The following is a 27235-nucleotide window of genomic DNA, read 5'->3' as shown; positions in this document are numbered from 1 at the left end:
ATCTCATTAACTATGTCGCTATGAAGTATTTGTTTGGTTGTTGTAGTTGTTGTTGTAGCAGTGCTTCGCCCCATCCAATAGGTTCTACCGGTCACAAATTGTCATCAATGTCCTCTAATGGGAGTCCAAGGAAACTTGCTGTTTCTACATTGGTGGACCATAATGAGAGGGATGTTAGAGGCGTTGGTTCCACAATACAGTTAAAGAGATGGTTGGTGTCATGTGCGGACACATTACTATCAGGAAATATGTTTTGTATGTCGGGGTTGATTCTGGATAGGTAAGAGTTTAAACTGTGACCGTATCCGAATCGAAGTTGCGCTAAAGTGACTCGCGCTTCCTTAAAGAGAGTGCGTTCCTCTTCTGCGAGTTTTCTTCCAGTGAGTAACCTTTCCTTGGCGACCATATCGGGGACGCGTGGCATGCAATCGGCCGGCAAATTTCTTTGTAAGTGGTAATGAGCGTTTCTTTATCTTCACCCAAGTTCCGACGGGAAGGATTTGAAGATTTTATCATGCCATCGACGTGGTGGACGTTGTTTGGTGCACAGGCACACTGAAAAATCCAATCTCAAAAAATTAGATTAGAGCGGATATGCAGGCTATCAATACCTCGGGTTAGTATAGCCCCGGAAGCAACTCCGACGGTTGAATTGTATGCTATTATGCACATTCCACCTGTAGACCTGGTGGCAAAGGAAAGAGCGTTAACAACTACAACGAGGTTGAGTGCCTCGGCACAGCTTGAGCGCAGGCCATATGACCATTGTAGTATAGCGCTATCAATAACTGGACGAACCGACTACCTAATTCCTAACCTGCGCTTCAAAGGGGCTCTTAGAGCCACAACCGAAGTAGATGGTTGGCGAGGCGATACCCGTACTCACCGTTAATTCCCAAGTAATGGAAGGGGCAGTATCTGCGGTATACTGCGCTGATCCGATAATAAACAAATTCTATAAACTGCCAGATCACCGCAGTGTTCCTCAGCCAGAAGCCGTAACCGAAGTAATAGAAATACTGGAAGAAAACAGCTTGAACTGCAGCCGCATCAACTTTTGTATTGACAGCCAAGCAGCAATTAAGGCAATAATCTCGCATAGTAAAAATCAAAAAGTTTGTAAGACTGTAAAAATTACCTGGAAAGAATCCAGTCTCAGGCCATATTGGAATAGATGGGAATGAAAAACAGATGAGCTAGCTAAAAAGGGCACATCCCTCGGACGTCGTAATATGATTGGGCGAGATTAAGAAAAGGCGAGAGTTGCACATGATCGATAAAGCGGGAAAGGCATGCATCTAAGCAGAGCCAAGCGGTGCCCATTCTGCGAAGAGGTGAAAGAGTACAATGGGTCCAATGGGCAAAGGAAGAAACTCTCTGCAAACCGTGTTTACTTTGGGTGCTTTAGAGAGGTATAAGATGGGTGGCGCGGAATCCATAAATTTTCTCATAGATAAACTTCCCCGATGGCTCGGTTGAACAGTATTTTGTTGCAGTACTTCCACAGCGACCACCGGCCAAAGAAACTAGTTATCCTCCTGAGAGAAAATGAACTACCTCGCTTACCTTTTATACTCAGCTGAGCAGAGCTCACAGAGTATATCAATTTTGTTTGCAAAACGGCACCCCGTAACGAATAAACTAATCGAGATAGATATAGACTCCTATATATCAAAATTATCTGGGCGAAAAAAGAAATTCATTTAGCCACGTCCGTCCGTCCGTCTGTCTGTAAACACGATAACGTGAGTAAATTTTGAGGTATCGTAATGAAATTTGGTAAGTAAGTTCCTGGTCACTCATCCTATTTGAAATGAATGAAATCGGACTATAACCTCGACCGTTATTTCGATATCGAATATATCGAAAAACCGAAAAAGTGAGATAATTCATTGGCAAAGACGGATAAAGCGATGAAACTTGGAAGGTGGGTTTGCCTTATGACGTAGAATAGAAAATTAGTAAAATTTTGGACAATGGCACCACCCGCTTTTAAAAGAAGGTAATTTAAAAGTTTTGCAAGCTCTAATTTGGCAGCTGAGTATGTAATGTTCGGTTACACCCTAACTTAGCCTTTCTTAATTGTTTTTCGTTTTTTTTTCTCTTGACGCCGTTGTGAGTAAAAGTTTGTGGGACTTGCTATACTGATTGACTAAATTTTCTTTCCCTAGAAGGCCTCCAAATAATTGTAAAGTTAACAGTCTGGAATTGATCTTGGGGTACTTTGATAAGCAAACAAGTTGATTACTCTGAGGATAGGCTGATGAGTGAGCAATGTAGAGTGCAGCACTCGATTAACATATACTTAACGTCTTAATCCGCTTGGCAGGAGCTTAGAGGAGACAAGCGTGGATCTAAGATCATAAGACTCACAAAGTTGCCCAAACTGCAGGCTTATGATGTGCGTACTTCCTTATGTGGTTACATGCTTATAAATTAGGCATCGTAAGTGACATTAGTTGTGAGAAGTGTAGGCTGCAGGAAGAAACGGTTGAGTTCGTTCAGTGTTCGGGTCCTACGTTCGCGAAGTCAAGGCTCCAGCGGCTATAAGCAGATAGTTTTCATATCTCGATGTAGCACTTCATCATGGTCCTAGACAATTTTTAGTATTTGCCAAGAGGGAAAAGTAATTTCATATTATAAGGTTATGATATTTAATTCGGTTTTCTGTTTGATCGTGAAACAAATTCTGCTAGAAACATTCAGTCTATACGAAGTCTTAATTGTCCAGCCAGTTTAGCCTATCCTAACCTGCTCTCAGGAGAAAATTACCGTAGAGTTCAGTATGTCAGCCTCAGTAGCACGATATGAAGCGGTCTTTAGACCACTTTGGAAACACAGTGTCCGCATGAGGTAGTTCTTAATCAGCTAGGTCAACCTATTTCCCCAAAATAGGAAGGCAATGTAGTGATGTTAACTGAAGCTTTTCACCGCATTAGAGTGACCAACTTTCTTGGCCACCATTTCCCCATTGGCAGGTACAATATTTAATTCCAATATTCCAATCAACATTCAAATCGCAAGCGAGCTGTCTTAGATTTCGTGAGGCGAAATATGAACTCGCATGAAAGCTTATAATTTTCGGAGGCAGAAAGCCATGATGTGGCATTACAATTGCAGCACGTAAAAGCATGAGAAGTTATCCGAAAAAAATTTGCTGCAAATTTCAGATGCATGGGAGCGTAAAAGCCTTAAAAATCATATTCCAGATGTAAGTAGATATGCTAGGAGCATTCTTTTGTAACCGGGTTGAAAAAAATAAATAATAGTTTTAAAAAACTAAAAAACACGCTTTTATAGCTAACCGAACTAAAAAATAGAAAATAATTTTCTAATGATGATGATTACGTTGGCGGTTTTCGAAATGGGTCCATCGCAATATGCCAGTAAATGTTTCTTTCTTTTCAGTTTCTCTTAGAAAAAATAATAATTGAAATTCAATTTTTATAAGCCGGTGTTAAGCTCATGAATTCTTAAATATAAGTATAAACTGAACACACCATTAAACAAACATACGAAAATAATTTTCAATTAAAAAGAGTTTATATAACAGTAGTAGAAGGTCAAACAATCGTTTATAGTTAATCACCTCAAAATAAAATTATAATAAAATTTAAGTTATTAACAGAATAATTAAAAAAAAAAAAAAATTATATCTTTCCTCTCAGATAGTTGCCAATAGAATGATTGTAACATTCAATATCAAGCACCCCACGCTTTTTACTGTGAATTAAATTATTCTGTTAATAACTTAAATTTTATTATATTTTTATTTTGAGGTGATTAACTATAAACGATTGTTTAACCTTCTACTACTGTTATATAAACTCTTTTTAATTGAAATTTATTTTCTATTTTTTGATTCGGTTTGCTATAAAAGCGTGTTTTTTTAGTTTTTTTAAACTATTAGTTATTTTTAATTTTTTAGTTCAAGAAATTTTAAGTTTTAGTCGAGAATGATGAAACCTCGAAAAGCCAGCGGTCCATGGATGAATCCAACCCCATGACACCGAAAAGGGCCAAGACGCAGGGAGGCTGGACGCGGCCTTTCGCTGAAATTTCGAAGGGTCGGCAGAGCATTGGCATTACAGACGAGATCAGCGAAGATGGCAGGATCCCGAAACAACAGTGGAAGTGGATCGAGGCCGCGCTCGCTACGGTGGCCGTTAAGGTTAAGAAAGACAACCCTAGTCCGCCGCCATCTTACACCGATGCAGTGTGGTTCCAGGGAAATGTCAAGCTAATTGCCTGTGACGACGCCAGGTCGGTAAACCTCTATAGGGCCGCCGTCACGCTGATAGGGGTTGCATATCCAGGCGCGCGCATCAAGGTAGTGGAGGCGCGTGATATCCCCTCATGAACAAGAGCTAGAGCCTCGGTTCCAGTGACGCCAACGGACCCACCTGACATCCTGGAGCTGCTCCAGGAGTACAAGCCGCCACAAGTTTGGAAGTCAACCCGGATAAAACCGAGCTTGTCCTCTTCACGAGGAGGTACAAAGTACCAAATCTTACACCGCCAAGAATTGGGGGTACGTTCTTAGCGTTTAGCGATCAAGTCTAGTATTTTGGAGTCATTCTGGATAGGAAGCTATTATGGATTGACCATATAGAGGAGCGATCCAAGAAGGCAACAGCAGAGCTGTTCACCTGCAAGAGGGCAATTGCCACCTCCTGGGGGTTCTCCCCTAAGGTGACCTACTGGATTTATACAGCCATTGTGCGCTCGATTTTTCTTTATGGTGCCTTGGTCTGGTTGCCTGCACTAGCTAAAAGTACTTATCTTAAAATGCTTCAAAAGGTGCAACGGAGTTCGGAGATCTGCATTACCTGGGCTCTCGGCTCCATTCCAGATTCCGTTGCATACATACATGGATACATAGATACATAGATAGATACAGGCCAAGCTAATAAAAGCGTGTTAAAATGGCTCCAGAATGCTCTTTCTTGCCATACATCCACTTCTATCATTAATAAAGGAATGCGTTTTTCTCATTATGTGCAAGGTTTCAAATCTATGGTCATTTGGGGTGGTCATAAGTTCAATTGACCGTATGGCCGTTAACCTTATGTCACCCCATCATTACATTATTGCATTGTCATCGAGCCTTGATACGTGTGCAAAGTTTCAATCAAACTTATGGCCATTCAAAGTGGTAATATGGCCAACTGACCTTATGGCCGTTGACCGTATGTCACCACACCATCACATTAATGCATTATCATCGAGCCTTAATATGTGTGCAAAGCTTCATTCAAACTTATGGCCTTTTAAAGCGGTAATAACGCAAATTGACCTTATGGCCGTTGACCTTATGTCACCACACCATCACATTAATACATTCTCGTCGAGACCTGATACGTGTGCAAAGCTTCAATCAAACTTATGGCCATTCAAATTGGTAATAAGACCAATTGACCTTTTGGCGGTTGACCTAATGTCACCACACCATCACATTAATGCATTGTCATTGAGCCATGATACGTGTGCAAAGTTTCAATCAAACTTATGGCCATTCAAAGTGGTAATAAGGCCAATTGACATTATGGCCGTTGACCTTATGTCACCACACCACCACATTAATGCATTGTCATCGGTCCGTGATACGTATGCAAAGTTTCAAATTAATCAGACTTCTAGACACCGGTGAAAATTAAGCTCAAAAATTCCGTTACATACAGGCCAAGCTATTAAGAGCGTGTTAAAAAAGATGATGAGATGATGAAGTGTCTAGAAAACTACTGTTTTTAAATTAACGAGATCTCGCATAAGGGCCACAACAGAGCTAGTTTTACCAGGAGAAATCACTTCTTATAAAAGGATTGGCCTAACCAAATCAGCGCAGAGCCACAGTGAAGTATCCGGTGATAGTTGCCGCCTTCACGCAACAGCTCCCTCACAGCTGTACAGTGCCACCGTTGCTTTCTTCACAGCTCCTGAGCGTTTTCCCTCCAATATAGTTTCCTATCCAAAATTGCTCCTAAGTACTTAGCAGAGTCCCTTAGCATTAGGGTAGTACCGGCTATCACCGGCAGCTGCAAAACGGGTATTTTATATTTTCTAGAACCTGCTCAATTTTGGCTGAATTGACAGATAGATCTTAACGCCTAGTCCAGCTCTCCACCAATCTTAGCTTCGATTGCATTAAATCGCATAGTGCCTAGCGGAAACTCCCTGCTGACTAACAGCTCGAGGTCTGCATATGCGATAACCTTGCAGCAGCCCTCCTCCTCAAGACGAACCAACAACTCATTAAGTGCGGCTTTCCAAAAAAGTGAAGAAAGTACCAAATGCTGTGGTGTGCCTCTAAGTGTTTTTTTAATTACCGTTGAACCTGCCTAGTCGCCATGAACCCTTCTTCGCAACAGCAGCTATTAAACAAGCTTCACTAGCCCTGAATAGACCCCCAAGCTCATAAGTGCATCAGTTATCGTAGAGAGCATACCGTTGTTAAAAGCTTTCTAAATTTCGAGAAACGCTACTACTGTGAACTATTTGTACTCCAAGGATTTCTCTATTCGGAAGACAACTGTATGAAAAGCCGTATCCGTGGACTTCCCTTTCATATACGCAAGCTGCGATGTCGACTGATTCTCCTCCAAGGACTCCCTTAGTTAGCAGTGCATTTATCTCTTAAAATCCTTCAGCTGGAAGGAGAAAGATTTATCACGTGAAAATTCTTTTCAGCTTTAGGTTTAAAGGTGATCCTTGAATTGTTCTAATTTCGTGGAATATGGTTAAGAGAACACACCCCTTTGAAAATGGAATGCACTCACAGAAACTTCAGCTCGATTTATTGCCGGAGCTGTACCGGAGCAAAACCATCTGGCCCTGATGTTTTAAAGGGCTTAAAACAACGTATAGCCTATTTAATTTTTGATAGCAAATCAATATAAATATTCAATAAATTGTCGATAGTAAATCGATAAATTTTCAATAACAAACCTATAACTCGTTGATAAAAATCGATAAATGATCGAGCATTTTTGTGATCAATAGTAAATATATACCACTTCGATAACAAGTCGATATCTGGTGTATACGTCGTCGACTTTTCCCGGGTATGAGTTGTGGTCTTATATACTTTTCAGATCCTACCACTCTTTTTTTGGACCCGATACAAAAGAATGCGCCTAAGCATAACAACATTTGGCTAAGTGCAAATGGGTCTGAAGTCTCTTTAGGTATAAAGGTGACCCTTGATTCGCTCCAACTTCATTTAATGCAGTTAAGAGCACACACTCCTTTGAAAATAGAATACAGCCACTGAGAACTCAGCTCGATTGTTTGCTGGAGATTTAACGCAGCCAATCTATCAGACCCTGGTGCTTTGAAGGGCTGGAACGACCTTGGAGCTTATTAAATTGTTCGTTAAAAAATCAATAACTTTTGATAACCTTTCAGTTATTTTTCGATTCATATTCTATAAAGTTTCGATAGTAAATCGATAAGTTTTCAATAACAAAGCGATAACGGATTGATAAAAAATCGATAACTGGTTGGAAATTTTTGTGATTAGTAGTAAATGTATACCACTAATGACAAATCGATAACTGGTGTATACGTCGTCGACTTTTTTAAGTTATGGTCTTATAAACTTTTCGGTATCTTTCTAACCTTTTTTTGGAACCGATACAAAAGAATGCGCTTACGCATATAACATTTGAAAATGGAATGCAGCCACAGAGAACTGAGCTCGATGGTTTGCTGGAGTTTCACCGCAGAAAATCCATCCGACCCTAGAGTTTTGAAGGGCTTCAACGATGTTGGTGCCCATTAGATTGTTTGATAAAAAATCAATAACTTTTTGATAACCTTTCGGTAATTTTTCGATAAATATTCCATAAATTTTCGATAGTAAATCGATATATTTTCAATAATAAACCGATAGCTCGTTGATAAAAAATCGACAACTGGTCGGAAATTTTTGTGATCGTTAGTAAATTTATACCACTACGATAACAAATCGATAACTGGTATATATTCGTCGACTTTTTTCCGGGGTGTGAGTTATTGTCTTATGTACTTTTCCTACCTACTTTTTTTTGGAACCAATACAAAAGAATGCGCCTACACATAACAACCTTTGTCCAAATGCTAGCGTAAATTTGCCACAAAGTTAAATTTCTCCAAATCGTTTACTCACACGATATCCAAATCCCCATAATAAGCGTCACATTCTCTCTTAACAACAAATTCATAAACATACCTTTGTGGTAATCAATTTTATTGAATTGAACATCAAACATTTACCATTGTCCCTGCCTTCCCCCACCCCCGCCCACCAAAAATTTGCAAGGAAATATCAAATACCAAATACAAAAAGCTAAACGACTATTCTAGCCAGGAGTATAGCAGTTGCGATATCTTGTCTATTTAAGTTCAATTCGTTTATGTGAATTGAACTCGAGTGTGCGGGCAAAAACTAAAAAACAAAGAAAAAGTCAGCATCTTAACAATCAGCCTGTACATGTCTGACCGTCTCATTTGAAGCTGATCGGCAGCCTTTTTATATTGTAAACGCGCACGCGCTCTATAGGCATTTAGCTTTGGCAGTCGGTGGCTTCGGCAGGCGTCAAGTTTTGCTCTTAACCAGCACATCGCCACATGGCAGGCAGGCAGGCAAGGCTGGTTAGTCAAATTGATAACTGACCAACACTTTGCGTGGCCGTGAAGTTGTGGCGCGTTATGGCTTTGGCATTGTTAGAGCGCGAACGGCAGTGTTTTGGTGTTAAACGGCTGACTTTCGCGCATTTGCTGTTTTTGTTGTTGTGGTACTCATCAACAGCAGCCGCTACAGTAGGATTAGCAACAGCGGCAGCAACTTGAACGTTTATTCGTTTGTTGGCCTCAGGGTCAACTGGCTTCTTTAATGCAACATACAAACGGTAACAAGCGCAAGTGTATGGCAACACTAACACTTGATAATGGCATACATACTACTTGGTCAGAGTTGCCATATTTTAATGGTGCAAACAAACTTCATTAACTGTGTTCTTAAAAGAGTATCGGCATTAGGTTTATGAGAGCAAAAGTTTGACAGTTTTAGCTTCTATTGCACTGTACAATTTTGATTCACGAAGCAGCTTTATGCGGCCTCATTTTTGCATAAGTATTCTGAATGCGAAAATCAACCCTGCATACGTTGAAAAATTTTACGAAAATGGCAATACTGGTAATTTTTCAACACATTCTCTTACATTCATTGCTTGTTTACAAATTCGTTGTATTTGAAAGTTCGCTCACATGATTAATTTTCCATTATCGTCATCATTAATTGGCGCTTAATTGCCTAAGCGATTTTGGTATTAAGGAGGTCAGCTCTTCCTCTACCTGCCTCCTCCAACTCAGTGGATGTCTCCCCCTTCCCCTACTTCCAAACTGCGGTGGCGGCTGAAATACTTTCTTGGCCATAGCGTCTTTGTCCATTTGCATAACATCAACTAGCCAGCGAAGTCTTTGGGTTTTTATTCGCTGCACTATCGTCTTACCTGCGTAAAGCTCATACACCTCATTACTAAACTACCTTCGATACTCGCCGTCGGCATCACGGAGAACTTTTCTCTCGAACACTCTAAGAGTAATCATACCATCTCTCAACACCGTCCACGACTCTCAGCCGTACATCAGGACAGATATGTTGAGCGAATTTTGTTAGTCGCGGGAGGACATTACTTTTCAATTGTCTACTAAGTCACAAGTAGCACTTGTTGGCAAGAGTTATTCTCATGTCGATTTCTAAGCAGACATTGCTTTTGTTGTTAATGCTCGCTCCAAAATAGACAAAATCCTTCATAGGCTCGAATGTATGTTCGTCAACAGCGACGTTGCTGCTGAGGCGCGAATGCGCCTATTCTCTCTTTGATGACAGCAAGTACTCATTTTGTCCTCATTTACCGCAAGACAGACTTTTCAATTCAACTCTCGCGATATATATATATCTTTGTTTGCCAAATTGACTGTGTGGCGAACTGGAGAATGTCATCCCAAATGCCGCAGAGAATTCTTATCGGTTGATATTCACATTTTTTCTATATATATTAAAGTTTGATTGTATATCTGCATGGAGCACACAAGAGCCGGATTGTTGTTTACTGTTCTTGCTTTCCTCAAGGCATCTTCACTAAGATCGGTTTTGTGTTTTTCTCACGGAGCTTCAGAATTTCATGTTGAGCAGGTTGTTAGTATATCGATAGAAGATGTAGATATAAGTTAACAAAAACAACGGCCGATTACTTAACATCCAACCCAAAAGGCGTAACAGCCAAACCCAACTCTGCAGTCAAAGTTTAGCTATTGAAATAACCTTAGTTTGTACGGCAGTCGGCTGAGAAATCCCATTTGTGGGGAAGGTGCCACGCCTCCTGTACCACAAATCCATACTTAAGTGGAATAGTTCCAGAGTTATGCAGTATCAAATATTCCATCTGTATTGAAGGTGCCACGCGCCTTTTATGTATCGAAATTTTTATACTCAGTTGATCAGAGCTCACAGGGTATATTAACTTTCATTGGATAACGGTTGGTTGTACAGGTATAAAGGAATCGAGATAGATATAGACTTCCATATACCAAAATCATCAGTATCGAAAAAAAATTTGATTGAGCCATGTCCGCCCGTCCGTCCGTCCGTCCGTTAACACGATAACTTGAGTAAATTTTGAGGTATCTTGATGAAATTTGGTACGTAGGTTCCTGGGCACTCATCTCAGATGGCTATTTAAAATGAACGATATCGGACTATAACCACGCCCAGTTTTTCGATATCGAAAATTTCGAAAAACCCAAAAAATGCGATAATTCATTGCCAAAGTCAGATAAAGCGATGAAACTTGGTACGTGGGTTGACCTTATGACGAAGAATAGAAAATTAGTAACATTTTGGACAATGGGTGTGGCACTGCCCACTTTTAAAAGAAGGTAATTTAAAAGTTTTGCAAGCTGTAATTTCGCAGTCGTTGAAGATATCATGATGAAATTTGGCAGGAACGTTACTACTATTACTATATATGTGCTAAATAAAAATTAGAAAAATCGGATGAAGAACACGCCCACTTAAAAAACAATTTTTTTTTTAAAGTTAAATTTTAACAAAAAATTTAATATCTTTACTGTATATAAGTAAATTATGCAACATTCAACACCAGTAATGATATGGTGCAACAAAATACAAAAATAAAAGAAAATTTCAAAATGGGCGTGGTTCCGCCCTTTTTCATTTAGTTTGCCTAGAATACTTTCAATACCATAAGTCGAACAAAAATTTACCAATCCTTCTGAAATTTGGTAGACGCATAGACTCTATGACGGTAACTGTGTTCTGTGAAAATGGGCGAAATCGGTTAAAGCCACGCCCAGTTTTTATACACAGTCGACCGTCTGTCTTTTCGCTCGGCCGTTAACACGATAAATTGAGCAAGAACCGATATATCTTTACTAAACTCAGTTCGCGTACTTATCTAAACTCACTTTATCTTGGTACAAAAAATGGCCGACATCCGACTATAACCGCGCCCACTCCTTCGAAATCGAAAATTACGAAAAATGAAAAAAATGCCATAATTCTATACCAGATATTAAAAAAGGGATGAAACATGGTAATTTGATTGGTTTATTGACGCAAAAAATTACTTTGGAAAAACTTTGTAAAATGGTTGTGACACCTACCATATTAAGTAGAAAAAAATGAAAAAGTTCTGCAGAGCGCAATCAAAAGCCTTTGGAATTTTGGCAGGAATTCTGTTCGTGGTATTACATATATAAATAAATTAGCGGTACCCGACAGATGATTTTCTGGGTCACCCTGGTCCACATTTTGGTCAATATCTCGAAAAGGCTTTCACATATACAACTAAGGGCCACTTCCTTTTAAAACCCTCATTATACTTTTAATTTGATACCCATATCGTACAAACACATTATAGAGTCACCCCTGGTCCACCTTTAGAACTACGGCCGACTCCCTTTTAAAAACTCTTTAATACCTTCCATTTGATACCCATGTCATACAAACACATTCCAGGGTTACCCTAGGTTCATTTTCCTACATGGTGATTTTCCCTTATTTTGTCTCCAAAGCTCTCAGCTGAGTATGTAATGTTCGGTTACACCCGAACCTAGCCTTCCTTACTTGTTTTTAGCCTATGACCATCGTTGGAAGGTGCCACGTCTAATTTTGCCCAATTCCACACTTTATTGGTGGTAAATGTTCGAGCATGAATACTTCCAAAGTTATGCAGTATCAAATATTCCATTTGTATGGGAAGTGCTACGCCCCCTTTTATATAGCGAAATTGTTTTCAGCCTACGACTATCCTTCGAAGGTTCCTGTGGGTTTTTCAAATTTGGTTGTGATCGGTCGATCTGTTTAGGACGCAACCCGATCTATACCTGCATATATACATAACTTGAATTATATATATGTATATAGATAGATAGATAGAGAATGAGTTCGCCCTAATATCAAAGAGGATAAATGTAATAAGAGCCACCAGTCTGCTACGAGTGGCGAGTAACTCGCTGGAAATAAAAGAATTGATTACGAGTGTTTTCTAAGAGGCCCATTTTTGAATTGTCTCGCATTTATCCATGCTATGTAGGAACCTTGTGCAACTATGATTTTTGGAGAGAGAATTAATTAGTTAATTAAATACAGTCAGAAAAATAAACACAAATAGCCCACGAAAATGTATAGAAGGTGTTTTATGCACATCTCGCGCAAAAACAAACCATCGACTACCTCTTAGAAAACATCTAGCAAATGGCTGCGAGTAACGAGTGGCGTCTCTTATCATAATTTATCCTCTTTGCTCATACATATAACGACTATAGTGCTGAAAGCATTCAGATGCCGAAGGTTCTCGGTCTGTGAGAAAGAAATTACATGACGAGCCGTATGGCAACTCTTTCAAGCTAGTTGCATTTTCTACATTTAACTGGCCCCTTTCTTTTTTCCATGCCATATACTCATATTCCCATTTATATTTATACATTTTGTTTCTTTTAATACATTTTGCCATAATGGTAATAGGAACGCGTGTAGGCTTAAAATCAGCGCACCTTGCATATACACCATATTTAGTTGCATACACTGCTCTGCGATCGATTCTCTTGGCGCGCGCAAAAAAAAAAACGCTCTCGCGCCTATCACCTCTACGATACGCGCTGCCCTGAGGATGCTGTCAATTTCATTGTTTTCCGGTATCTAAATTATAGTGTTTTCCACCAATAAGCACTTTAAGCATAAAAGAGATCTCAAACCACTTAACAATGTGAAATGTGAGTGCAAAATGCCCAATGTCGTAGCGACCAGTCAGCCAGCAGCCACACAGCAACACTTGTTATAGCTCCAAAAAAAAAAAATTGTTCGTGGCAATGGCGTCGGCGGCGGCGGCGGCGGCGGCAGCAGCATTTTGGAAATCTATCTTCATGCGCGTTTCATGTGGCATATATGGATCGTGTTGCATGTTGCCCAACATCTGTTGTCGATGCCGTGTAAATTGCAACAATACATTCACCAACTAATCTATAGCATATGCGCTGCAAATGGTGGGTGAACTGAACACAGACAGTGACCGTTTGAGGGCGATCGTTGGTGCTAATACTGGAAGGCGTATTAACTTGGCAGACATTTCGATTGAGATTTGTGCACAAAACTTTTCAAAAAATTCTGTATATCCCTTTTTTCACATTGCTTTGTTGTTGCAACACTACTTGAGATCATAAGACGTCTGTTCCACCCACAATAAAATAAACGCCAAGTGTGGCAATGTATTCTTTTTGTTGTTTTTGTTGTATTGCAACGAATGTATTTGGCACGTTTTTTATTCGCGCATGCCACGGCATGTGGCATGGAATTGTTGTTTTGTTGTTGCACTTGAATGCATTTGGTTTATTTGGCAAAATAAACGCGGCTGCGATTGAAATTATTTTTCGGCTAAAGGAAATGATTTATTTGCTCACGCGCACTTGAGAAATCGAGGTGTAAACTTTTGTTGTTGTTTTTGTTTTGTTTATTGTGCCGGCTATGAGAGTTTATGTTGCTGTTGTTTAGCTGGCTGGCATTTTAGGGCTACCCTTTATCATAGTCTAATTAATCTTAACGATAAGAATTGGGAAATATGACGAGTGGCCACTAATAGTTTTGCTATGCGCCCATAATGTGAGAAGCGATGGACTTTTTTGTTCCCGTTACGCTATTCATTTTTGCCTAGAATAATTTTTTTTTGCGGTTTGGGATAGAAAATGTGTAATGCACTATAACTGCTGACAGTGCAGCAACCGTGGGTAGTACGTAGGCTGAAAACCACCCCATTTGGAACTATCGTCCACCAAGGAATCGCTGTTGCATATTTCAAGGTGGCGTTCCATATTCTTGGTTTTTTTTAGAGCCTTCTGTTGTTCCTGCCTCCAGGTCTCGCTCTTTTTAGTATGATTTCTACGAAGCTACTTATTCGTTGCCGCTCTTCTGGGCCGCTCAGCATTTTTGCTGTAATATTATCGACAGCGATTTGACCACTCTTTCCTCGAGCCATTGTCGGTTCTGGATGCATCGCGAGCATTTGAAAAATGTGTGCTCAGTATGGTCCTAAGAATAAAGGCTTAGGTATATTCCGAAGTTTTGGAACACAGTCAAGGTTGTCTTCATTCCAAAGGCCTGCAGAAGCTCTCATGTACATATCAACTAAGGATTTCAGGTCTATTGGTCTCTCGTCGCTTCTTTTTAAAACGTTGAAGCACTTGATTGGTCTAGAACACAAACAGTATGATGTGGATGCCTTTCTAGACATCGAGGCGTTATCCAAGCGAGGATCTAGAAAGTACGGAAATTCCGCAAATTACAGAGCAAGAGGTGCTGGACGCTGCAAAAAGAGTTGCTGATAACAAATCCCCAGGACCCGACGAAGTACCAAACATAGCCCTTAAAGCCGCGATTACAACTAGGGCTACATTATTTACTGATCTTTTTAATGCCTGTATGCAAGAAGGCGTGTTCCCTCGCCCGTGGAAACGACAAAGACTTGTCCTATTGCTGAAACGTGGTAAACAGCCGGACCAACCATCCTCATATAGGCCACTTTGTATGCTGGATTCCCTAGGGAAGATTTTCGAGCGTATAATTAGTGAGCGCCTACAGCTGACTCTAGAAAGACCAGGTGGCTTATCGAATAGTCAATATGGATTTCGCAAATCAAGATCCACCGTAGATGCAATACAAACAGTCGTCAATATAGCTAGAGAAGCGATCTCTGGAGGCCAAAATAAAAGGAAGTTCTGTGCACTGATTATGTTGGACATCAAGAATGCTTTTAACACTGCGAACTGGATGCAGATAATGGCAGCGCTGCAAAGCTTCGGCACTCCAGCTTACTTACGCAGAATTATAGGTAGCTATCTTAAAGACAGAGTACTTCTTTTTGACACGGATCAAGGAGCTAAAGAGTACAAAATCACAGTAGGCGTCCCACAGGGATCTGTTCTCGGTCCAACGCTTTGGAATGTAATGTATGACGGGGTGCTAAAGATCGATCTACCAGAAAACACGCAAATTGTGGGATATGCTGATGATATTGCAGTGGTAGTAGTGGCCAAGAAACTGGACCTGCTTCAAGCATTATGTAATGACGCCGTAGCAAGAATAAAGGAATGGCTGACCAATACAGGACTGGAGTTGGCTAGCCAAAAGACGGAAATGGTATTAGTAAGCTCCAAACGGTCGGCGAACGAGTTAGTCTTAACTGTCGGGGATCATCAAATCACCTCAAAGGATTCCTTAAAATACTTAGGAGTGCACATTGACTCTAAGTTAACTTTCAAAGAGCACTTCAGAGCGGTGGGGGAGAAAATTACCAAAGTTAATGGATCACTTATGCGAATAATGCCTAACATTGGTGGTCCGAGCGAAGCTATACGTCAGCTATTGTCCACAGTAACCAGCTCAATAATACTATACGCAGCACCAGTGTGGTATGGATCTAAACAGACCCATCAAAAATATATATTAGCAGCGTACCGACTTGCTTCTTTAAGAATAGCAAGTGCTTATCGGACGGTGTCCGACGACGCGATCCTGGTTCTAACCCGGAAAATCCCAGTGGACTTACTGCCAAGCGAAATGGCCGATCTATATAACACTAATATCGAGCGACCATCTGAAGAAGACAAGAAAAGAGCAAGGACACAAACAATAGTTAAGTGGCAAGAACGGTGGGAGGCCTCGAGTAAAGGGCGTTGGACTTTCACACTAGTTTGGAACGTAGCTCAATGGAATGAGCGGAAGCACGGTGAACTGAACTACCATCTCACGCAGATAATGAGTGGACATGGCGGTTTCAAAGAGTATTTATGGAAGCGTAGGATAGAGGAAGATCCTCATTGCTCAATGTGTACCACAGAGTTAGAAAACGCAGAACACGTCATGTTCTACTGCCCCCGTTTCCACGAAGAAAGACTCACCTGGCTGGAGTCTTTGGGGAGGAACCTACCACGAGAAATTTAGTTTCACATATGTGCAGCAGGAAAGAATGCTGGACTGCAGTGAGCAAAATGGCATTTATAGTAATGACACGCCTGATGGATGCTGAGAGGGAGCGCAGAGAAATGCGCATGCGAAGCAGTGGCAATTAAATGGACACTCAGAGCAAATAGCGGGAACCTGGACGCAGGGACAACAGTAGGCTCTTAAAAAATGAGAAATATGGAACGCCACCCTGAAGTAATGCGAAAGTGGTTTTTTAGTCTACGGACACACGGTTGCTGCGACGGCAGCAATTATGGTGCATTAGGCATTTTTCAGCCTCCCCGCAAAAAAAAAAAAAAAAAAAAAAAAAAAAAAAAAAAAGGCGTTTAGCGATGTCTTACCTGGAGCCATCGAAAGGGCTCTGGTGGTTTAGTATCCGAAGAGGCCCTGGTTGAATTCATTAACAAACTTCTCTGCACCGGAACTGTCGCAGCGGAGTGGGGAGGGGCCATTATCGAGAGGAAGGTGTGCAGGGGCACGCCACAGGGTGGTACTCTATTTCCTCTGCTCTAGGTTGTAGGAGACAACGAGCTTCTTTTGCTGCTAGAAGCCAATAACTGTCGGTTAGTTGCCTACTCAGATGACCTGCGCGATGTTCTGCAGGGATACCTGGAGACTGTGGCTAGGTGGACTGAATCATGTGGACTGGCGGTCAACCCGGGAAAACAGAACTGATTTTTACAAGCAGATATAAGATGCCCGCTTTCTGAATTCCCTCGTTTGGGGGAGTACCTTTGGTACTTTTTATAGGGTTAAATATTAAGGGGTTATTTTTTCAAGAAACTGTCCTGGAAACAGGACATGGACGATAATACCAGGAAGGCCGCGGTTGCCTTGTAGTGCTGCAGGGTGGCTATCGGCAAGAGATGGGGGCTCTCACCAAGAGTAGTCCACTGGCTTTATGAGATGGTAGTAAAACCGATTGTGCTTTTGGGGTGCTGGTCTGGTGGAATGAACTGGACACGGCGTGCACAACCAAAATATTAATGTCAGTACAACGGGCGGCACTGTTTGGTATCAGCGGCGCTCTTAGAACAATACCTACCTTGACATTCAATTGATCTTGAACATACATTCAGTAGATATTTCGAGAAAGGCAACCGGGGCCCGGTCGTTGGTCGAGCTTCAGAATATGGGCTGTGGGCTTTCTGACTTCGCGTACTTTAGCCTTCTTACCAGGTTCGACTTTATACCTGACAGGACAGACTATTGTGTGCCGATAGCTGCTCTCTGTGCAACGTTCACCCGAGAGAGGAATAAGGAAGGGGACACATCTGGGGCAGGGGACCAGTTAACTTGTTCCCGGGTGAATCGATGCTGGACGAAAAGTTTGGTGGACCTTTTGTCAAGAGCTAAATGTAAGCCGCCAGTTTAAGTTGGGTGATGACTGCGGCATCTTCCAATCCGAAGTTGCTGCGATTAAGGATAAGGATGTTATGCTATCCAGTGCTATTACGTTTATACAATTTATTACCTACTTTGATAGTCAAGCGGCTATGAAGGCCTTAAGTTAACTATAGTGCGATCGTGGGTGGTCTGGGAGAGCCTGTCTTCGTTTGCGATTGCATCGAACTATTTTATGATTAAAATTATCTGAGTCCCGGGCCCTAGTGATATCCCAGGTAAATGTCAATAAAGATGGCTTAAGGGGTTTAAAGATTCCGCTGGCCACCTGGGGTCTTCTCCAGCATAAATGCGCCACCTCTTGCAGGGAAGCAAGATCCTTCTGGCCGGAAGCCTGCCGAAGTAATTGGTTTCACTAAGGCTCATCTGTCAATGGTCATTGGGGTTCTAACAGGGCACTTTCCAGTGGGAGTCCATGCGGTACGTCTCAATATACTGGAAACCCCATCCTGGTGCGGCTGTATGGAGGATGGTGAGTTGGAATCATCGAGTCACTTTATGCTTGATTACCCAGCTTTTGCCAGAGAAAACGCGACTCACTTGGACCTCCAGTAGATTTACGCAAGGTTGAAATCGGTCTCATTAGAAACTATATCGTTGATACTCAACGACTCTCTATGTAGCTATAGTTTACGTCACAGTTATTTTATTCAAACGGTTTTATTTAGCTTGACTTGACAGGCCGGCCGGCCGGGCGCCCTGCCGTTGTGGACGAATTTTGAAATTAAAATTTAAGTAGCTTCCCGATAAGCTACAAGCTTGAAACTTGGAATATAGTTCAGAACCCGATGACAATGCAATAATAAGAAAAAAACCCGATAGGTGGCGCATGGATCGAAATATTTCAAAAAATAGTATTTGTGGTCCGATTTGGTTCATATTTAGAACACATAATACATAAATGAATAGAAAGCGACCTATGATGTCAGATTTGGCTCAAATTTGGAACAAATATTAAATACAGTCCGCTAGAAGTGACATCAAAATATTTTGGAGTTCGAGGAGGGACAAGCATACGTGGCGCAGAGTCGAGTAAAGTCTTTGGAAGGATCATGTATTGAGGACTTAGATTGTAGCAAATTGTCTGGAAAGAGTCCTTGTAATAATGAGTCACTAAATGGAAAGAGAAATAATAGGCAATTAAATAAAGACTAAAAACTTGAAAATAAAATAATTAAAACAAATTTTTAACAAAAACAATACTTACATGAAGTAATAATAATACTAAAAGCTAGAAAATAATTAGGTAGGTCCTAGGTACTAGTCATCACACTCCTCATCAATCTAGGGCGTTGATCAGACAATTAGATAAAAGCGTTGGACGCGTAAAATTTCAATTGATAGTCAAAAGTAAGACCAACTGAACCTTAATCAGGTTATGCTACGCCTCACATTTTTAGTAATTTCACGCGCCCAACGCTTTTATTTAATTGTCTGATCAACGTCCTAGATTGATGAAGAGTGTGATGACTAGTACCTAGGAACTACATGCCTAATGATTTTCTAGCTTTTAGTATTATTTTTGCTTCATGTAAGTATTGTTTTCAATAAAACCGTTTAACTTTAAAATTTTTTAAAATTATTTTTGTGGTATCTCAACGAACCTTCAAGCTGTCCACGTGAGCTTCCTCTACCAGGGCAGCTGCCACGTAGCCTTACCTTACCTATCGTCCTCATCTGCATCGCGGTAAAAGCACTTAGAGTCTTCGGTGGTTTTTATCCTGTAGAAATACGCTTGGCTTACGTAGAAATTTATCTCGCTAAAGCTTCTGGTGCTCCATGCTTCAACATTTGTTATAAGTATCGCTGTCTATCTTCGTCATTGCTCATTTTCCCACCGTTCTTGCCACAACCTGAACGTTTCTTCTCTGCTCTATTTCTTTACGACTGCTCTTGAACCGTCTGCTTTTGTGTTTCCCACAAACTTCTTCTTTCCAGCGATGGGCATTTTTCTGCTAATCAATTGTACGGCTGGATTTGCTACAGTGCGATACGCGGAGACTACTCTAAGAGCTCCAATTAGAAGTTTGCAACGATTCTTCTTACGAAGTTCGTTTCTTCATAGTTCTGAGCCATACATTAATAGGGATAGGGTCCATCAGCAGTTTCCTTGTGCTTTCTGTTGCTCCTCCGACGCTTGCCTTTGGTCTGCTTAGCAGCGATACATATTTAGATGCCTTCAGAGACGCATTTTGAATTTCCGCCCAATATGTTATTTGGAAGTCTAACCTTACTCTTAGATAGTCCACTAGCTTCTTTGATGTTACATTCACAAAGCACTACATGATGACAAAGTACTGTCAGCTGACAACTGATAACAGTTATTAAAGCCATAACCACAACAAAACAAACAACCAGCGCACAGTGTATCGTGTAGAACAAGCTAGCTGGACAAAAAAACAAAGTTCTTATTCCAAGAAAAGTGTAACGAGAAATGAAAGAAAACAAACAAAATAACGGGATTTTTGCTTTTTTTGATATTTTTGCCCATATATATTGAGTAATTGAAGTAAGAAGGCAGGAGTGGCCGTAAACTGCATTGATTAATTTGCAAAATTCTTGTTGAACATTAAGCTTCATATTTCTTTTAAGTGAACACTTTTATATAATTTTTTTGATGGATTCTAAGCTTGAAGGTAAATCAAATTTTTTAATAGTAATTCTTTCGGAATTAGAGTATTTTCAATATATTTAGCATACCGTTATTAAGAAGAAAAGGTATTTTTTTATCTATATTCTTAATTTTAGGGACAAAAAAGTTACATACATCCGCGGACATCCGGGCTAAATTTTACATATGTTATAGTCGCAAGTATTCTCTAATAGTCGAAAGAAAAATCCCTTGCGAATTCTTTGCACATCTATTTTTAATTTTTTTTTTTTGTAGATTTAGTTATCTCTACATATAAAATAGGATGTATGTACGTACCAGCTCCGACGAGATATTTGAACCTTTAAAGCTGATCTACAAACGACAAAATCAATTACCAAGTACAGGGAACAAACACGTAGCCATAAAACACACAAAAATAAACGCGCAAGGTCAACAAGAGCACACCAAAAGCAAAAAGGCGAAGATCACTGACTTCAACCTGCCACACCAGTCACCAAGGCATAAAAACAGGTACATACAAAGCAATCCTAATGCAGGTATAACCACACAGGAACGCTACACAAAACAACCCCATTTGGTAGCATCTACGCCAATACCTGAATGTAATATAAATACTGCACAACTGATAACAAATCAAAACGATCAACGACACTTAAGATGGCAGCACAACAATCATCAACCATTCACCCTGTCGGAAAATCAACAACACAAAGCAGTTTAGTTATAACCGTACCAAGAACGGAGTTTTTTGACATTTGGGTTCAACATTCGAAGGAAACCAGATATAAAGAATTATTGAGTTTTGTTGTACTTAAGTACAATTTAAGCGAAGCAGCCGAGTATTCAATAAAAAGTTTAAGCTTACAAATATCGGCATATTCGTCGAAGCTGGATCAAAAGTGGAACACTTCTGGAAGACATAATGAGCGATTTTTGAATAAAAACTCGGAGTGGCTTTCGGGTTCAGACTTCATTCATTTACAATAACAGTGGATTCAAAGTTGCCATCAGACCAACCAACCACTTCTTCAGGTAACCCCAGCCCCGGAAGACGAAAGAAGGACTTTGTTAGCTGCAGTAAAACAACCAAACTGCGTCGAATGGATGACCTCTTGCAATCTAGAAGTCCTGGTGAGTTACTTTATGCGGCAGAAGTATCGACGCGTATGTCCGGCAACACAAATGTTGCTAACATTATAAAAAATCACAGGAAACCACTCAAATATCCGGCAAAAAGATGACATGTGAGCCAGATGCAAGATGATTGAGCAATGCATACTACGTAGATAGCAAGTCGACGACTCATGGGTACAAAACGACTCGGAGGTGGAGCATTAAGGCAGGCCATAAGGTTTATCCATCATTTTATAGTCTAAGAAAAGCTAAGGCAGAATGCTATCCCAATGAAATTGATGTGGGTGAAACACGTGCTGAAATTAAAGTCCAGTCCGTATCAGATAAAACTGTTGAGCGTTTAGTTTTAGCAAATCAAGAAGTTTTTGTTAGTTTATTACCTACAAACTTGACGTATACTTTAGTCAGCAAGTGCGGTTGCGATGGAAGCTCTGGCCATAGCACATATAAGCAAAAGTTTACATGCAGTTCTGACACTGATGAGTTTTTTTATATTTTCTTTCGTTCCTCTTCAATTACAGGATGAAAAAGGTAACATTGTTTGGCAGAATCCTCGACCTTCTTATACCATATATTGTCGTCCAATTAAATTTATTTTTTCTAAAGAAACAAAAGATTTTATTGTTTTTGAAACGAACAAAGCTTTAGAGGAGATAAATGCGTTGTTGCAAACAAAGTACATGCTCGAAGAATACGAAGTTTCCGTAAATCACAATATGCTTCTAACAATCCTTTGACTGAAACTTCTTCTCCACAAAAGTGTTATATTTGTAGTGCCACTCCAAATGATATAAATAATGAGTTACGGGACTTTACGCCTAACGGGGATAATCTTGGTTTTGGTTTGTCTACTCTCCATGCATGGATAAGATGTTTTGAATGCATGGATAAGATGTTTTGAATGTTTGCTTCACATAATTTATCGCCTCGAAGTAAAAAAATGGTAGCTTAGGAATGAGGCAGATAAAGAGAGTGTAAAGCTACGTTCCAGCGAAATCCATAACAAAACCACGTTTCGGCAATACCAATGACGGCAACACTGCACGTAGGTTTTTCGAAAATTCTGAGGCTAGTGCTAAGATTACGGGATTGGATGTAACGCTCATCTAAATATTCGACACTCTCCTTCGCGCATTAGCATCTGGGTACAATATAAATATCCAAAGATTTGAAAAATTTGCGGTCGAGACTAAAAAACTATACATAGATCTCTATCCATGGTTTAATATGCCTGTTACAGTTCATAAAATCTTAGTGCATAGTACTGATATTATAAAATTAGCAATTTTACCTATTGGTTAACTTTCTGAGGAAGCACAGGAAGCCCGTAACAAACATTTGAGACGATTCAGGGATGATAACACACAAAAGCAGTCGCGTGAAGCCACGAATAGGGATCTTATGAATATGTTGCTTATAACATCGGATCCTTTAGTTAACAGTTTTAGGGAGATACCTAAGAAAAAATTTAAAATTCTGACTTCAGAAGTCTTAAATTTACTGTCCCCCGATAATGTTGAGGAGTCAATAAATACCCCAGTTGTTTCAAGCTTTCACAGTAGTGTCGCTGATGTTCATGACTTTTCCACAAGTGACTCATCCAATGAAAGTGATGATAGCGAACAATAGCATAATTATATAAGATAACCTACCCTATAACTTTTTGTTGGATCAGGTTTAACTCAATTTAAATGTATTGTCTTTTCTACTTTGTATGATACTTTACTTTTAAGTTTTTGTAATAAGTAATTTTGACATAATTTAATTATTTACATTGTTATTATTATTATTGTAATTCACTTTTACATTCCTGACTGGTGCCTACTAAAAAATAATTTTGTAAAAATTGTAGTGCCAGGATAAATACTCAAATAAATACGAAATATGTATGTACATATGTACAGTCACTCACATAAATAAGTAGACACCCCTTTTTGGACAATTCTTAAAATTTTCGCTTTCGCAAATTTATTTTAACTAATTTCCCATAAGAAGATTTGTCACGATCTATAACAAAAACTAAATTATATTTAAAAAATGTTTGAAAAATTCTACGAATTTTCATAAAAAATTTTAATTTTTTTTTCCAAATTTTTAGAATTTTTTAGAGTATTGAGATTTGTAGTCCATTCAATTTAAGTACAATAAAGTAATATTCTTAAGTCCTTTAAATTTTTTTGGATCTATGTCACTTATTCACATGAGTTACTGTATATGAAATAAGCAAATGTATGCATATGAAGTAAAATTTTGGAAAAAATAAAAAAAAAAGAACATATGTCTGAAAAAATTACGTAGTTGTAATAAAATACTGCATATGAAACGGAAAATCTCATAAAATAATTTTGTCCAGCTAGCTTGTTCTACACGAAACACTGTGCAGCGTTATAAATGGTTCAAACCAGTTACTCTTTGCTGGAAAAAAGTACTCCCCAAAAAAAATTTTAGAAATCATAAGCACTTAAAAAACCCAAACGCAAGGGTGCTTGCGAAAATTTTCGCAAAGTGAATTTGACTTACAAACACACACATATGTAAATATTGTCAACGCGTATCAGCACGCGCATAGAACCTTTGTCATACACACCCATGGATGTGCGTTAACGTACCAATCCGAAGCTATCAACCACAGGAAAGAAATTCTCCACATTAATGCTAAGAGGAGTAACCGAATTGCAAAAAAAAAAGTGGGACAAAATGTTTTTATTGGAATTTTATTTTATTTCATTGAGTTTTATTGGTTTCATTGTGTGCGTACATGCGTAAGCTTCAGTTCTGAGTTGCGTGCGTGTGATTTGTTCAACATAAGAGCTTTAGTTTATTTGTCACATGCCGTAGGCGGGTTATTGTTTGGATGGAGCTGGATGCTGATTGGAGTGGGGCTGCCTATATACGGCCAATTTGCGTTGGATACATGGCCGATTGCCAGCTATTTTGAAATAGAGCGATTACCAAACGATGCAAGCAAAATTCGTATGCAAATTTTTTTTCCTGCTCCCATTGCTGCCAGTGATGACATTTAGAGTGTTGACTCCATTATGGGTTTCACTTTATTTTTTTGTTTTTTTACGCTTCATGTGACTTCTGTTTGGTTGGTGAGGCTAGCGCAGTGTTTAGTTGGCTGATGTTTTCGGTTGTTGTTGTTGTTGTTGAAGGTGGGAGTGGTAGTCTGTTGAGGTTGATGATGGTATTCTGCGATGGCATGGAATTTTTTGGTGATCATTCTTTTTGAATGTTTTTTGTTTTGTTTTTTTGTTTCCCTGCTACTGCATAGGTGACAGCTTCCTCATCTACTGGAGGAATGCTTGAAATGCGGAGGAGGGAGAAGTTTGTGGCTTGTTGTTGTATTTGATATGACAGTTACTGCTAATAAAGTCAATTGGTATCATTTGTATTTGCACTGCGAGTACAAACTAAACTGTGCTGTGGGTAGAACCGTAGTTTATGACGAGCTTGACTCACATGTCTGAGTTCACAAGTAAGAGATTGGTAAGGTTAAGCAAACCCATCGACTTACGATTAATGATCTGTATCATACATGCACTAAGATTGGTGACAACCATAATTTCTACCTTAATTGAACTAGTTTAGTTTATACTGTTAAGAATAGTTACAGGCTTAAGAGCCTTTTTGTAGAGAACATCGGCTTAATGGCGATGAAAAATATACAATACCCAGCTTATTTCAACTTAGCAGAATATTTGACAGTATAGAGTAATTTAGGGTATAGAATTCTTAGGTGTTGTGTATCAATGATTACCATAATGGGAGCCTTAAAAACTACCCCGACAGCAGAATTGTATGCCATTATACACATCCCGCCTGCAGACTTAACGGTCATCGCGTTAGCAACGGCGACAAGGCTTAAGTGCTATGGGCAGCTTGAGTGCAGGCGCCATAGCAGTATAGTGCCATCTAATATCGGGCAAGCGGAATATATGGTCCCATACCGGAGCTTCGTAACAGATATTTGGACCACAATTGAGCCGGAGGGTTGATGATGGGGTGCAGAAATGGCAGTATAATATACACGTGAATACAGATGGTTCCAAAATAATGGAAGGGGTTGGGTTTGCTGTTTACTGTGTGACCCAGAAACAAGTAGATCCTACAGGCTGTCAGATTACTGCAGCGGTTTTCAAGCGGAATTTATAGCAGTGAAGAAAGCAACAGAAATTCTGGAGGAAACGTGCTTAATCTGCAGTCGCGTCAATATATATGTTGATAGTCAGGCGGCGATTAAAGCAATAATCTCACACAGTACTTCATCAAGAAGTGTTCTGAAATCCAAACAAGCATTGACAAAACTTCGCTCATGCCAGACCATACATCTTTACTGGGTTCCCGGTCATAAAGGGTTAGAAGGTAACGAATACGCCGATGATTTGTCAAAGGAGGGTGCAACACAAGCTGAGTCCACGATAGACGTCCCAATCCGTTTTGGAGAAATCAAAGGAGACAGGAATTGCATATCATGCATTAAGCATGAAAGGCGTTGACAAAAGCGCGGGGCTGCAAAATTTCTAAGATCATATGCAAAGCCTACGATATTAGACTCACAAAGTAGCTCATATTTCTGTAGAGAGAAGACTTAAGGCTCACGATGGGCATACTGACTGGGCACTCCCTTCTGGCGTCACATGCTTATAAGTTAGGCCTCGTCAGTAGCAGGAGGTGTAGAAAGTGTGAGCTGAAGGAAGAAACGGCTGAGCACGTTCTGTGTTCATGTCCTGCGCTCGTCAGGTCAAGGTTCCAGCTATTAGGCGCAGCAGAGTTAGCAGATCTTGAGGCAGAAATTAAGCTGGGTCCTAGAAAGCTGCTAGTATTTGCCAAGAGGACGGAGTTATTCTATAACATATGTCCTGGCACCTGATTGGGGTTCTTCAGTTTGGCCGTTTTGGTAACACTATGGATACATTCAGTCTATGTGAGGTCTTTCTTGACCGGCCAGTTCAACCTAACCTAACCTAGGTGTTGTGTTGAAGCGTTACCTTCGCAATACCACTTATTGTTGTTGGGAAAAGGCATAGGCGCGCTTGCGAAATGATTTGGGGTGTGCTGCCTGGTTGATTATTCTTGACTGGATATGGATTTGGGTCGTCCCAGATCCCGCTAATACCAGTACTTTTAATTACTTAGTTAGTCATAGTTATATTTCACCCAGATAAAGGCGAGCAAGCAAACCGGGCTATTTACCTCAGTTTCAGTCTGATTATTATCGCATATGAGGTTGCATCAAGCAAAAAACTGAAGCGAAAAACCCATTAACTCATTGAAACTTATAATGCTACTTCAGAAATGTTAAATTTAATATCGTTTAATATCTCGCAACAGATTTTTTCGACGTCAAAATAAAAATTTAAAAGTAAAGTGCTTCTTAACACAAGCTGTCATTGAAGCTTAATGTGAAGAACAAGGCCACAAAAGCTTTTACTATATTCGAAAGGCAATCGGTAAGGATGTAACCAGTGCTCCCGAAAATTTGGGATACCAAATCATCGCAGCATCTTTTAAGTGCAGATCGCCAACATATAGGATTTGATAGATGAAATGCTATCCGCCTC

The sequence above is a fragment of the Eurosta solidaginis genome, chromosome 3, assembly GCF_040869045.1.
Source record: "Eurosta solidaginis isolate ZX-2024a chromosome 3, ASM4086904v1, whole genome shotgun sequence".
NCBI lineage: Eukaryota > Metazoa > Arthropoda > Insecta > Diptera > Tephritidae > Eurosta > Eurosta solidaginis.
The sequence above is the reverse complement of the archived record's forward strand: the minus strand, read 5'-3'. Positions refer to the sequence as shown.